The sequence below is a fragment of the Aotus nancymaae genome, unplaced genomic scaffold (assembly GCF_030222135.1).
Source record: "Aotus nancymaae isolate 86718 unplaced genomic scaffold, 86718_ANA_hifiasm-v0.15.2.pri h1tg000040l, whole genome shotgun sequence".
Taxonomy (NCBI): Eukaryota; Metazoa; Chordata; class Mammalia; order Primates; family Aotidae; genus Aotus; species Aotus nancymaae.
The window spans coordinates 112,940,463-112,955,925 of NW_026988454.1; the positions used below are offsets into that span (position 1 = coordinate 112,940,463).

General features: G+C 36.0%; 1 pseudogene; it reads left to right on the top strand.

Annotated features, from left to right (window-relative positions):
* The first annotated feature begins 9,333 nt into the window (after positions 1 to 9,333).
* Positions 9,334 to 11,585, top strand: LOC105709560 (elongation factor 1-alpha 1-like; annotated as a pseudogene).
* The last annotated feature ends 3,878 nt before the right edge of the window (positions 11,586 to 15,463 follow it).

Genomic DNA, 15,463 nt, shown 5'->3' on the forward strand with positions numbered 1-15,463 from the left:
TGTCAAGTTAATCAATAACAAGTATATTTGATAATTTGATCGATTATGAAGAAAGATGTCTCAAATTTGGGTAAGGCTGATCTAATGGTTCAAAAGACATGTGGCTACCCGTAAATGAATAGCCTTTTATTTAGGAATTGTAACATAGTTTATAAGCATTTGTTTTCCAGAATTGGCAAAAAAACAAAAAACAAAAAAAAACTCCAAAAAACAAAAAAGCAAGAGAAGTTTTAAACATGACTTAAGGAAGGTTGCTGCCAACGCAGTAAAAAATACTGATTCAAATCTGACTGAGAATTAGAGATCATAACATACCCATCTGTCTACTTGGGAAGTTGAGCTATTTGCCTTTTAGCTGTCATCATCCATGATGAACATTCCCAGGACTTCTGAGAAGCATTTGCATTATTATTGTTAGGACAGACTCTCAGAGCTTCTGAGATCTAGATGATTGTCACATGTATATGAAGAAAGAGTAAGAAATTAACTGAAGAAGGATTTTGTGAAAAAGAGTGAAAGGAATGTCACCTCTGACTATTTAAGATGGTTTTTAAGGGTTTTTCTTTCTTTCTTTGACTCTATGGGAGCCAAAAACTTTCTGTATGAAGGGGTTTTATGATGGTTGCTACAATTCCAGACCACATTCCAGACATAAAGTCCTGGACATGTTCATTGTGCATGGTGCACCTTAGGCAGCTCATGGGAGGCACTCTCACTCTATATTAACTTATCCTACTGTATTTATTCATTTAACTTTTATTTTAAGTTCAGGTTTGTTACATAGGTAAACTTGTGTTATGGGGTTTGTTGTACAGATTATTTTATTACCCAGGTGTTAAGCCTAGTACCCATAAGTTATTTTCCCTGATCCTCTCCCTTCTGTCAATCTCCACATTTTGAAAGGCCCCAGTGTGTGTTGTTCTTCTCAATGTGCCCACGCTTTCTCATCACTTAGCTTCCATTATAAATGAGAACATGTGGTATTTAGTTTTCAGTTCCTGTGTTAGTTTGCTGAGGAAGTGGCTTCCAACTCCATCATTCTTTTTTATGGCCTCATAGTATTCCATGCTGTATATGTACCACATTTTCTTTATCTAGTCTATGATTAATAGGCATTTAGGACAGAGCTCCCAGAGGAAGGGGCAGACTACATTGTTTATTAAAGGATTTTATAACATTTTTGACAAAAATCAGCAGATAATACTATTCAAAAGTTCATAATATTTTTATGTAGACTTTTCTTCCACCAATGGGATGTAAGATGCATGATGGATGCCTGCATGAGCAGTTGTCCACGTTCAAGGTGTTTGTTATAATTTTTTAGGAGTTACACGAGGAATGGTTATCACTTAGGGATTGCATTTGGCATGATGTTACAGAATTCTAGCTACAGTGGCTTAGACAAAAAGGAATTTGTTCTAGAATAATGTAAGTTTTTTTGAGGCAAGTGGTCCAGGTCTGAGGTGGCAGTTCAATCAGACCATCCATGTTTTAGTCTTTCTATAGCTTTATCCCATTGGTATGTGGCTTTTATTCTGATGGTTTTATGATGGTTGCTGTAATTCCAGACCACATTCCAGGCATAGAGAAAAATAAAAAAACAAGAAAGAGCATGAAAATGTTGTTTTAGTAATACAAAACATTTCCAGGTACCCTGAGCCAAACATGGCTTGTATCTCATTGAGCAACAATGTGTAACACGGTGATGTGGTCTGGCTCTGCGTCCCCACCCATAGCTCATCTGGAATTGTAATCTGAATTGTAACCCCCACATGTCAAGGGAGGGACAGGGTGGGAGGAGATTGGGTCATAGGGGTAGTTTCTTTCATGCTGTTCTTATGATAATGAGTGAGTTTTCACAAGATTTGGTTGCTTGGTAAGTGTCTGGTATGTCCCCTGAGCTCTTTTTCTTGCCTGCTGCCATGTAAGACATGTTTTGCTTCTCCTTTGCCTTCTGCCATAATCGTAAGTCTCCTGAGGCCTCCCCAGCCATGCAGAACTGTGAGTCAATTACGCCTCTTCTCTATAAATTACCCAGGCTCAGGTAGTATCTTTATAGCAGTGTGAACATTGACTAATACAGAGAATTGGCACCAAAGTGGGGTACTGCTATAAAGATAACATGAAAATGTGGAAGCTACTTTGGAGCTGGATAACAGGTAGAGGTTGGAGCAGTTTGGAGGGCTCAGAAGAAGACAGGAGATGTGGGAAAGTCTGGAACTTCCTAGAGACTTGTTGAATGGGCTGGATGTGGTGGCTCATGCCTGTAATTGAAGCCCTTTGGGAGGCTGAGGTGGGTGAATTACAAGGTCAGGAGTTTGAGTGCCTGGCCTGTCTCCACTAAAAATATAAAAAAATTAGTTTGGTGTGGTGGCACATGCCTGTAATCTCAGCTGCTTGGGAGGCTGAGTCAGGAGAATTGCTTGAGCCTGGGAGGTGGGAGTTTGCAGTGAACCAAGAATGTGCCACTGCACTTTAGCCTGGGCAACAGAGCAAGACTCTGTCTCAAAAACAAACAAACAAACAAAACCCCAAAAATGTATGGAATGGTTTTTGACCAAAATGCTGATATGAACAATGAAATCCAGGCTGAGGTGGTCTCAGATAGAGATGAGGAACTTATATTTAAATAGGAAGCAGAACATAAAAGTTTGGAAAGTTTGCAGCCTGACCATTTGGTAGAAAAGAAAAAAACCCATTTTCTGGGGAGAAATTCAAGTTGGTTGCAGAAATTTGCGTAAGTAACAAGGAACCAAATGTTAATAGCCAAGACAATGGGGAAAATATCTCCAGAACATGTCAGAAATCTTCACAGCAGCCCCTCCCATCACAGGTCTGGAGGCCTAGGTTTAAAAAAAAAAGGTTTTGTGGGCCAGACACAGGGCCCCACTGCTCTGTGCAGCCTCAGGACTTGGCATCCTGTGTCCTAGCCCCTCCAGCTCAAGCCATGGCTAAAAGGGGTCATGGTACAGCTTGAGCTATTGCTTCAAAGGGTGCAAGCTCAAAGCCTTGGTAGCTTCCACATGGTGTTGGGCCTGCTGGCATACAGAAGACAAGAGTTGAGCTTTGGGAGCCTCCAACTAGATTTCAGAAAAGGTATAGAAATGTCTGAATGTCCAGGTGGAAGTCTGCTGCAGGGGTGGAACCCTCATGGAAAACCTCTGCCAGGGCAGTGCAGAAGGAAAATGTGGAGTTGAAACCCCCATGCAGAGTACTTTCTGGGGCTCAGCATAGTGGAGCAGGGAGAAGAGGGCCACTGTCTTCCAGATCCCAGAATGGTAGATTTACTGACAGCTTGTACTGTGCTCCTGGAAAAGACATAGACATTTAATGCCAGTCTGTGAAAGCAGCTTCAGGGGCTGTATCCTGAAGACCTACATAGGCAAAGCTGCCCAAGGCCATGGGAGCCCACCTCTTGTATCAGCATGCCTGGATGTGAGACATGGAGTCAAAGGAGATTATTTCAGAGCTTGAAGATTTAATGACTGCCTTGCTGGGTTTCGAACATGCATGGGGCCTGTAAATCCTTTGTTTTGGCCAATTTCTCTTATTTGGAATGGAACCATTTACACAATGCCTGTACCACCATCATACCTTCAAAGTAACTGGCTTATTTTTTATTTTACAGACTCATAGGTGGAAGGGACATGACTTGTCTTACATGAGACTTTGGACTTGGACTTTTGAGTTAAGGTGCTGGAATGAGTTAAGACTTTGTGGGACTTCTGGGAAGGCATGATTAATTTTGCAATGTGAAAATGACATGAGATTTGGGAGAGTCAGGGTGGAATAATATGGCTTGGCTCTGTGTCCCCACCCATATCTCTTCTGAAATTGTAATCCCCACATGTTGAGGGAGAAACCTGGTGGGCGGGGATTGGATCGTGGAGGTGTTTCCCGCTATGTGATAGTGAGTGAATTTTCATGAAATCTGGTTGTTTGATAGGTGTTGGTATTTCTCCTGTACTCTCTCTTGCACCTGCTGCCATGTAAGACATGCCTTGCTTCCCCTTCACCTTCTGCTATAATTATATTTCCTGAGGTTTTCCCAGCCATGCAGAACTGTGAGTCAGTTAAATCTCTTTTTAAAATAAACTATCCAGTCCCAGATATTATCTTTATAGTAGTGTGAAAACAGACTAATACACATGGCCACCATAGATGCAAGAGAGGCTGATAAATATTGATTTTAGTTGGCATATTGACAGTACGTACAAAGTCTGTAAAAATGAACGGGAGCATAGATATTAGGTAGGCAATAGTGGTTCTGACAAAATGGATTTTCACTTCTAAGTACCTCACTGCTATTTTGCCTTTCTTCCTCAAACTATGCCCACCATTGCTAGATTTTGTGGACTTACATCATTGTCTACTTTAAAAAGTTGGTGATGCAGTTCTCTACAGTAATTATTTGCATATAAGCAAAGTTGGAGTATGCATAAATATCTCTCTGGGTGCCCATTTTTATGAGAGGAGCAACTTTCAATGAAGAGATTGCCAAATTATCTCCTAACAGTACTGCCAAATGTGTCATACTATTTTAATACGAACAAAGTATTATGTTAAAAATGATTCTCTATTAGATGACCTTAAAAACTCACCTTCTGATTCATTCCACACAAACAAAATCATTCTTTAAACTAGAGAAATCATCTTTACTATATACATTGCATGACTATTTTTTTAAAATTACAATTTTTTATAACTGATAAAACTCAGATTGGTGAGGGGAATTTTAATTCCTCTGTAGTTCAGTCCCAAAAGTGATATCTCTGGCTTCATTAGCAGTAGAATTACTTGCTCTTTTTATGACTTAGATTTTTGCTGAATTTCACTGGCATGCTCTCCATATAGAGGAACGTTACAGAGAGCAAACTTCCCAGATGGCTAAATTTCATTAAAAAGAGTCATCTGGGAAAAGAACAACTTGAAAAGAAGTTCAATATTTGTTTACTGCCACCGTCAACTCCTTCTGTCACAGATAAAAATGTTTAAAAAGTCAAATGAAAGCTCATGACATTCTCAATTTCAAAAATGAGTGTTACTAATTTCTTATTTACAAAATAAAATTGACAAAATGTTGTTGTAACCTAAATTATCTAATTTTAAAATTAGCTCATTTCTATTAATTAAGTAGAAAAGTTTTTGATGTGTCTGGATGGATATTTAGCAGTAGAATACAATGTGGACAGTTGGACAGTTTTTCTTTTCTTTTTTTTTTAAACTAAGGCATTATAATGTATTTGTTGTTTCTTTATTGTTAAGTAAAGTGTTATTTAAAAGTACAAAAGAATAGTAACACACCAAAAACTGTAGCAGGAGATAAAGATTAAAACAGGACATTTTAGTTGAATTTTGATTTACACTGTGCTTAATAGCAATCTAAATTCAAACTAATTTTTTTAGTCATCTCAGGATACTGATTGGCAAGGTATTAAGATGAAGAGAAAGCTTAATATTTGGAAATAGCATTTTTTTCCACCAAAAAGTTTTGAAAAAAGGAAAAGGAATAACCTAGAAAATGATGTTTTCCAGGGAACTTAAAATTAACCCAGAAAATTAACCACTTGGTTTCTCTCTTCCTTAATATCTTTTTAATTCATTTATGGTCCAATAGATATTTTCATTAAGGCTATCCAAGTAACGTGTCAACTAAGATGCTTTGCTGGGGTTAATCTTCATTGTCAAAAGAAAAAAATTGATTGAAATAGTTCATGAGAAAAGTAACACACACAGACTTGTATGCACTGTAAAAAAATGTCCCTGCCCTTGGTACTAACCTTGTTGGATAATTTGAGTGGGTTTTTAAGTTCTTTCTGATTGCCATGTTTGTTTGTTTTTCTTGACTTATTGAGTTATATTAATTCTTTGCTTTGGTTTTAGAATTCCAGCTTCTTATTGAAATGTTTGTGTATACATCCATTTACTACTCAGTGAAAAAAAATGGGAGCCTGGTAAAATGCTTGTGGAGAAGCAAAAAAAATGAAAACTAATATTTTGTTTTTTCTATTTGCCATATTGTCTAATCTAAAAATTCTACTAGCAATTTTTATAAAAAAAATGAAATGTCACTATGAAATAAATTGATGGGATTATATTTATTTAAGAAATATAAACATTCTCAATGGTTTGTCAATTTTCTGCCATGTAAACCAGGTACTCAGAAAAGAAGTTTTTCCTTACAAAATCAAACATTTTATAAAGTTTGTTTTCAGTGTTTCTGTAGTCCCTTTCTATACTTAGTACTCTCACATTCTTTTTTTTAATTATTTATTTATTTTTTATTATTTTTACGTTTTTATAAAGATGGGGTTTCACCATGATGACCAGGCTGGTATTGAACTCCTGATCTCAGGTGATCCACCCACCTTGGCCTCCCGAAGTGCTAGGATTACAGGTGTGAGCCACTGCGCCCGGCCTCTCACATTCTTTTCTTGAGCTTATCATGCCAGAATCTCATATCTTCTTCTGCCTTCTATCTACTAAGCATTCCCCACAGTAGTGGTTCTTCCTAATAGAGATTTTATAAATATTCACTGAATAAATGATTGTGGGGGTAGAATAAATGATTGTGGGGGTAGTTTTCTGACCTTCAGTTATAGCAAGATTGTGGGATCTTGAATTCAGAAGCTGAGACAAAGGATGCTTGATTGTAGTGGAAGTAGGAATCCCCTTGGTGAGCTGGTTTTACAGTATGGTCCTGAAAGTAATTTCTGGAAGTACATTATAGAGAAGTTCTTTAATTCTATGAATAATTTTGAAAACACCAATTCCTGTATAACACTCTTTGCTGTTTAAAATAGCCAGAGCGTTTTCTGTTACAGTGAGCCAATGCAATATTTGATACCAAAAGGCATTACGACAAACAGACCTCTAGTTGGTAATAAGGGATTTATTATTTGATCTAGTTAGATTTGAAGACAGTGTGGAGCAGGTTACCATTAGACAGGACACATTTTTAATTCATTACTCCATTAAAATATTGGGAACAGATCAAATGATGGTTGCTGTAGCATATTACAGTATGTATAAGTTATACAAGACTATCGAGTGAGGTAGTTCCTGAAAACTCTATTGGAGAGTAAATCATAGAATCAGAGCTTTAAATTTGAAATAAATTGATAGGATTATGTTTATTTAAGAAAGGCACTATACCAGAGATTTTCTATGACTATTCCTAAAATAATTTCTAATAGCCACAGGGTTTATGTAGATATTTCTCATGTATGGAATCTGATTTTTTTTTTTATTTCTGGAATTTTAACCTAGACTAGGTTTACAATCTCCATGTGTTTCTTCTGAAAGTCAGAACTTATTTGAAAAAAGTAGAACATAGTGATATGGAATAAAGTATTTTGGAGTCTTCAGATACATGTGAGTGCCTCAAACTCCAAAATTTCCCAGAACTTTTTATATCAGTAGAATCCATCCATCTTCGTTGGTCTCATGACCTGGTCTGTGTTTGTTCAAACATCCTGCATTAAATTCATGAGCTTATTTTCTTGCAGGCAGATGCAAATTCTCATTTCTGATCCCTATTAACTATCACTGTCCTTTTCTATAACTAGTGTCAGAATACCCTACAATCATAAATTTAAACCTCAGAGGAAAGGGTTACACATGAAAAACTTTATAAAACTTTTAAAAACATACCAGCCCAAAGCTGGAGAGCTTGTGGTGCAATAGCCACTGAGGGACTATACCAGGGAGAAGAAAACATGGCTGAATTTATTAATTTTGGGTTCTTAAAAAATGCTATACCCTGTGCTTGAGTAGATGAGAGAAGCTTGGTTTGTTAACTAAAACTAGACTAAATAGGAGCCTGTACTGTACTGAATGAAGCTTGGGATCCTAGAAATTATTATGTATAAGGTAGAGGAAGTAATCTAATATTTAGGAAGAAAAGACACACATGTTTTTCTTTCACCAAAACACCAAGACATAAATTGACAAGGAAGGCATTACCTTTCTTAAATAACTGTGTAGTGGCTGTTTTTCCTAGACTTGAAAGGAGGAAAAAGGTAGGAGATGCTGCCAATAAAGTGAACTACTAATTTCAGTAAAAATGTTAACTTAATTACTACAGGCTACGTGAGCATGTTACCAAGATAGGATATGACCCAAGGAATCAGAATGGTTTGAATTTTCCAAACTTTCGAGATAATTAATTGATCATGCAATATCTAGGACTGAAAAAGATGGGGAGTCTACAGAGTTTTCTAATAGGAAAGTAACCAGGAACACTTGGGGAAGACCCACTGCATATACATACACATATTTCAAATATTTCTCTTGTCTTTCTGCAAACCTGTAGCCAAAGTAATATTGGACTGTGAAAAGTGATATACCCAGGCCTTCATATATATATAAGATTTTTTTTTCTGAAATTAAAAAGCAGATGAACAGTTTTAGAATGCCATTGAGGAGTACCAGTCAAAGAAAAGAGGGGAAATTAAATTATTCAAGTAAATGGAGTTTTTGACCCAATCTGTGTTTCACAATGGGCCTGGTAGGTCTGGGAAAAATGTTTCTATAGTTATTTATTTAGCTGCTGAGTTAATATCAGGAATAAATATATTCAGCAACAGCATCACCACATTGACTCTTGAACTAATAAAGGCTCTTACAGTAAAAATTGGCCAGCTCCTAGAATATTCTATTTTTACTCAAAAAGTACATCAAAGTCAATACCCAATCCCTAGAGGAACCATTAGTGTCACCATTAACTTCTTAAAAAATGGATGTAAAAATGATATTTTTATACACCCACTTAAATTGACAATTTGACCTGTAAAGAAGATAGGAAAATCTTGTAGGAAAGTAGATTAAAATACACTTTATCAGGAGATGACTGCAATTGCAGATGCTATTTCACATGTTGTATATTTGGAAAGCAAAGTAAATATAGCTGATGGTGTCTATGTGACTTCATGTGTTTTTTTTTTCTCTGAGTTAATGAACAGTTTACTTTTACTTTATTGGCACAGCAGTACGCTTTCTTCATCCTGCCTTAGGGTTAGAGCAACTTTCCAACTCTGCTAATTGTACTAAGAAAGAATGTAATCATTTTGCCATACTTCTGAGGACTATATTTATCAATTATATGGATGATATCACATTATAGTTCACTGGTAAGAAGAACATAGTGAGATGAAATGATAAAACATGTGAAGTAGGGGTTACAAGTAAATTCTATGCAGGATATGTTGGAAATTGTTAACTTTATAATTTGGTTTAAAAGTCGGCAATCTTTTTCTGTGAAGAATTAGCAGGTTTTTCACAACACACTTGCCTCCAGAACATGTGCTGTTAAAACCACCCCTAAAAGCCAAAATGGGAAAGGAAGAGATTTATAACAACATAATTGTCATTGGACACATAGATCTGGGCAAGTCCATGACTACTGGCCATCTGATCTCCAAATATGGTAGGACCAAAGAAAGAATCATTAAAAAATTTTAGAAGGAGGCTGCTGAGGTGGGAAATGGTTCCCTTAAGTATGTCTGGGTCTTGGTTAAACTGAAAGCTGAGCATGAATGTGATATCACCATTGAAATCTCCCTGTGGAAATTTGAGATCAGCAAGTACTATGTCACTGTCATTGACACCTCAGGAAACAGAGGCTTTATCAAAAACATGATTATAGGAGGATCTCAGGCAGACTGTGTTGTCCTTATTGTTGCTCCTGGTGTTGGTGAATTCGAAGCTGCTATCTCCAAGGATGGGTCAACCCATGATCATGCCCTTCTTGCTTACACTCTGGGTGTTAAACAATTGTTGGTTTTAACAAAATGGATTTTGCTGGGCCACCCTATAGCCAGGAGAGATATGAGGAGATCATTAAGGAAGTCAACATTTACATTAAAAAGACTGGCTACAAACTTGCCATGGTAGCATTTGTGCTAGTTTCTGGTTGGAATGTTAATAACATGCTGGAACTGTGATGGTTAATACTGAGTGTTACTTGATTGGATTGAAGGATGCAAACTATTGTTCTGGGTATGTCTGTGAGGCTGTTGCTAAAGGAGATTAACATTTGAGTCAAGGGACTGAGAGAGGCAGACCCACCCTAAATCTGGGTGGCACCATCTAATCAGCTACCTGCTTGGCTAGAATAAAAGCAAGCAGAGAAATGTGGAAGGACTAGACTGGCTAAATCTTCTGGCCTCCATCTTTCTCTCATGATTGATGCTTCCTACCCTCTAACATCAGACTCAAAGTTCTTCAGCTTTTGGAATCTTAGACCTACACCAGTGGTTTGCAGTGGCTCTTGGGCCTTCAGCTACAAACTAAAGGCTGCACTGTCAGCGTTCCTACTTTCGAGGTTTTGGGACTTGAATTGACTTCTTTGCTCCTCAAATTGCAGATGGCCTATTGTGGGACTTCACCCTGTGATTATGTGAATCAATACTCCTTAATAAACCCTCTTTCATATATACGTCAATATTAGTCCATTTTCACACTGCTGGTAAAGACATACCTGATACTGGGAAATTTATGAAAGAAAGAGGTTTAATGGATTTACAGTTCCAAGCAACTGGGAGGCCTCACAATCGTGGTGGAAGGCAAGGAGGAGCAAGTCAAGTCTTACATGGATGGTAGCAGTCAAAGAGAGAGAGCTTGTGCAGGAAAATTCCCCCTTATAAAACTATTAGATCTTGTGAGACCCACTCACCATAACAAGAACAGCATGGGAAAGACCCACCCCCATGGTTTGACCACCTTCTACCAGGTCCCACCCACAACATGTGGGCATCATCTATCCTATTAGCCCTGTCCATCTAAAGAACCCCGACTATATAAGAACCAAGTCTTCACATGTCTTGGTTCAAGGGATGGAGGGTCACCTGTAAAGATGTCAATGCCATGGAACCACAATGCCTGAAGCTCTGGTTTGCATCCTACTACCAACTCATCCAACTAACAAGCCTGTCTATCTGCCTCTCCAGGATGTCTACAAAATTGGTGGTATTTGTATTGTCCCTGTGGGCTGAGTGGAGACTGATGTTCTCAAGTCCAGCATGGTGGTCATCTTTGCTCCAGTCAATGTTACAACTGATGTAAAGTCTGCTAAAATGCAACATGAAGCTTTTAGTGAAGCTCTTTCTGGGGACAATATGGGTTTCAATGTCAAGAATGTCTCTGTCAAAGATATTTGTTGTGACAATGTTGCTGGTGGCAGCAAAAATGATCCACAAATGGAAGCAGCTGGTTTCACTGCTCAAGTGATTATCCTAAATCACCCAGGCCAAATCAGTACTTTCTATGCCCCTGTACTGGATTGCCACATAGCTTACATTGCTTGCAAGTCTGCTAAGCTGAAGGAAAAGATTGAATATCATTCTGGTAATAAGCTGGAAGATGGCCCTAAATTCTTGAAATCTGATGGTGCTCCCATTGTTGATATGATTTCTGACAAGACTACGTGTTTTGACAGCCTCTCTGACTATTCTCCTCTGGGTCATTTGCCTGTTCGTGATATGGGATAGACAGTTACTATTGGTGTCATCAAAGCAGTGGACAAGAAGCCTGCTGAAGCTGGCAAAGTCACCAAGTCTGCCACCAAGTCTGAATATTATTCCTAATACCTGCCACCCCAGGCTTAATCAGTGGTAAAAGAATAATCTCAGAACTTTTTGCTTCAATTGGCCATTTAAGTTTAATAGTAAAAGACTGGTTAATGATAAGAATGCATAATAAAAACCTTCAGAAAAAAAGAAGAATGTTTTACGGACTCATTTTGGTTGTTTTAATATGTGGTGGTTTTAAGTTATTAGTTTTTTAAAATCAGTACATTTTAATGGAAACAACCAAAAACCTGTCACAGAATTTTGAGACCTGTTAAAACTAAGTTTAATGAGAACAAGAGTCAGATAGTAATATTAAGCTTGTAGGTCAAGAGAATAAATCAAGAATATTAGAGAATCTAAGGATATTAAATAACTCATGTAACAAGACAGAAAACAAATGTCCATAACATTTTTGTTGGTGAAATTAAAAAATAATATAATTGAGAACATTTTATAATACAATGATGTAAGAAAAAGAGTGAAATTTTATTTGATTTTGGGGGCACATATTATTTTGCTTATTTGATGTTCAAAATAAATGGTTCATATTTCAAAATTGATTGAAAATATTCATCAGTTCATGATAATTTCTAATAAGAATTGGTGTATTTCAGCTTTGAAAATGTCTTTTTATACAAATAGTTACTGCCAAATACTGACATAAATCTATGAGCATATGATTTTAATTGAGCATATTTAATGCTTGGAAGGCATTTATATGTTTCTATTAGATTTTTCTCTTGATATTTACCATTTATCATGTCATTTTATTGCAGATTTATAATTTCTACTTGAAGGTTAAGTGGAAGCTCTGCAATTACACAGTCAAGTGGATTCTGAAATACAGATATTTCCTTTGCATTTATATAGAGGTTCCCAAGACACTGTTGGAACTGTAGTTTGATCTTGTAAAACATACCCACTACAACTTTGTATGAGAATGGATTTCTCACTTTCTAAAATTTGATAGCATGGTTAGTATATAAAGTAGCTTAACATTGTGTGTGATCCCATCAACATTTAGTTGTCATTGAAATAACTTTGCTGTAAGTTTTGCATACATGTTGTTTTGGCTTGGAATTTAAATTCAATTCATTAAGAAAAATAAATCTGTAGTGAAAACTAAATTCCAAAGCCATTCAGTGTTCAATAATAGTAGTTAAAGGCATTTCTTTTCACTTATAAAGAAATCCATCCTTGGCTTGAACTAAAAATGCAATAAATGTTTAAGCCACTAAGATGTGGTATGTTAGGGTATGTTAGGATATTTAACTTGTATTTTTGACAGAAATTCTTGGAAACCAGTGATAGGTTCTCAAAAGTGATAAAGTTCACTGTTGACACTACATGAAAAAGTCAAATGTTTTCTGGAATGTACTTGCTGATGAATTCAATGGATAACCATAGGCCTTAAACATCTTACATTTTTATAAGTTTTTAATTTGTCCAAGTAAACACTTTTAGCTCCAAACATATGTTACCAACATAAATTAGGAAATATCATTAGAATCTCCTTGAATTTGTGCTAAATTAATGTTTTCTTAAATTCTTTTTATAATATTCTTAATTGGTGTTTTTCCAATTAACTTATTCAGTGGACTTAAATTTTCAGTTAATTCATACTCAGCATTGACACTTTAAATAACTGAGTGATAGAGTGGGCCCTTGGTGTCTACAGGGGATTGAGCATAGGATCTCCTTTGATATCAAGATTCAAGGATGTTTAAGTCCCCTATAAACAATGCAATAGTATTTGTATATAACCTGTGGACATCTTCCTGTATACTTTGTTTTATTTTTTATTTTACTTTACTTTATTGTTATTATTATTTTTTAGAGATAGAGTCTCACTCTGTTACCCATACTGGAGTGCAGTGCTGTAATCATAGCTTACTGCCACTTCAAACTCCTGGGATTACAGGTATGTACAGCAGCTTGGCTATTTTTTATTTATTTATTTATTTATTTGTAGAGATGGAGTCTTGCCCAGGCTGGTCTCAAATTCCAGGCCTCATCTCTTGTGTGCATGTGTGTGTGTGTTTTCTTCTTTTTTCATAATGACCATTTTGACTGGTGTAAGATATTTCAGACTGGTTTTAACTTTCATTTCTCTGATGATTAGTGATGTTGAACCTTTTTTCATGTGTTTGTTGGCCACTTGTATTTCTTCTTTTGAGAAATGTCTGTTCATCTCCTTTGCTAGTTTTTAGTTTGGTTGCTTGCTTTTTCTTGTTGAGTTGTTTGAGTTCCTTATAGATACTGGACATTAGTCCTTTGTTGGAGGTATAATTTACATGTATTTTCTCCTGTTCTATATGTTGTTGGTTCACTCTGTTGATTATTTCTTTTGCTGTCTGGAAGCTTTTTAGTTTAATTAGTCCCATTTGTATATTTTTATTTTGTTGCCTTTGCTTTTGGGTCCTTCATTACAAATTTTTTGCCTAGGCTGATGTCCAGAAGAGTCTTTCCTAGAGTTTCATCTAGAATTTTTGTAGTTTCAGTCTGTTATCCATCTTGAGATAATTTTGTATATGGTAAGAGATAGGAGTCTAGTTTTATTCTTCTGCACTTGGCTAGCCAACTTTCTAAGTACCATTTATGGAATATGGTGTCCTTCCTCCATTGTTTATTTTTGTCACTTTTGTTGAAGATCAGTTGTTTGTAGGTATTTGGATTTATTTGTGTGTTTTCTACTTTGTTCCATTGATCTGTGTGTCTACTTTTCTGCCAGTTCCATGCTGTTTTAGTTACTATTGTCTTGTAGAATAATTTGAAGTCAGGGAGTGTGATGCCTCTCGATTTGTTCTTTCTGTTTAGGATTGCTTTGGCTATTCAGGCCTTTTGTTGTTGTTCCATATGAACTTTAGGATATTTTTTTCCTAATTCTATAAGGAATGCTGTTGGTATTTTTATAAAACTTGCTTTGAATCTCTAGATTGGTTTGGTATCATGATAATATTAATGAAATTGATTCTCCTAATACATTGCATGATACTTTTTTCCATTTGTTGGGTTATCTAACACTTGTTTCTTCAATATTTTATAGTTCTTCCTTCAGAGACCATTCAGTTTTTTGGTTAAAAGTATTCTCACATTTTTTTCTGTGGCTATAATAAATGGAATTGTATTCTTGATTTGGTTCTCAGATCCAGTGTTATTGTTGTATAGAAATACAGAAATACTACTGACTTTTGTACATTGATTTTGTATCCTGAAACTTTCTTGAGGTTGCTTATCAAATCTAGAGCAAGGTGTTAGGTTTTTTTTTTTTTTCTAGATGTATGATCTTTTGGAGAAGGTGTTAGGGTTTTTTTTTTTTTTTTTTTTTTTTCTAGATGTATGATCATGTTGTCAACAAATAGATTCATTTTGGATGCTTTTTATTTTTATTTTTCTTTTGCCTGATTGCTCTGACTAGGACTTCCAGTATTATGTTGTATAGTAGTGGTGATGATGGACGTCCTTATTTTGTTCCCAGTTCTTAGACAAAACATTTTCAACTTTTCTTTATTTCGTATAATGTGGGCTTTAGGACCGTCATATATGGATTTTATTATTTTGAGGTATGTTTCTTTGAGGCCTTGTTTGTTGAGTTTCTTTTTTTTTTATGATGAAGGGATGTTAGATTTTATTAGAATTTTTTTTCTGCATTCATTGGGATCATTATATGGTTTTTGGTCTTAATTCTGTTTATCTGATGAATCACATTTATTGATTTGCATATGTTGAACCATCTTTGCATCTCTAGAATAAAGCCCACTTGATCATAATAAGTTATCTTTTTAATGTGCTGTTAAATTTTGTTTGCCAATATTTTGTTAAGAATTTTTGCATCTATTTCATTGGTGATATTTGGCTGTAATCTTTTTTTGTGTGTTCCCTTGCCTGATTTT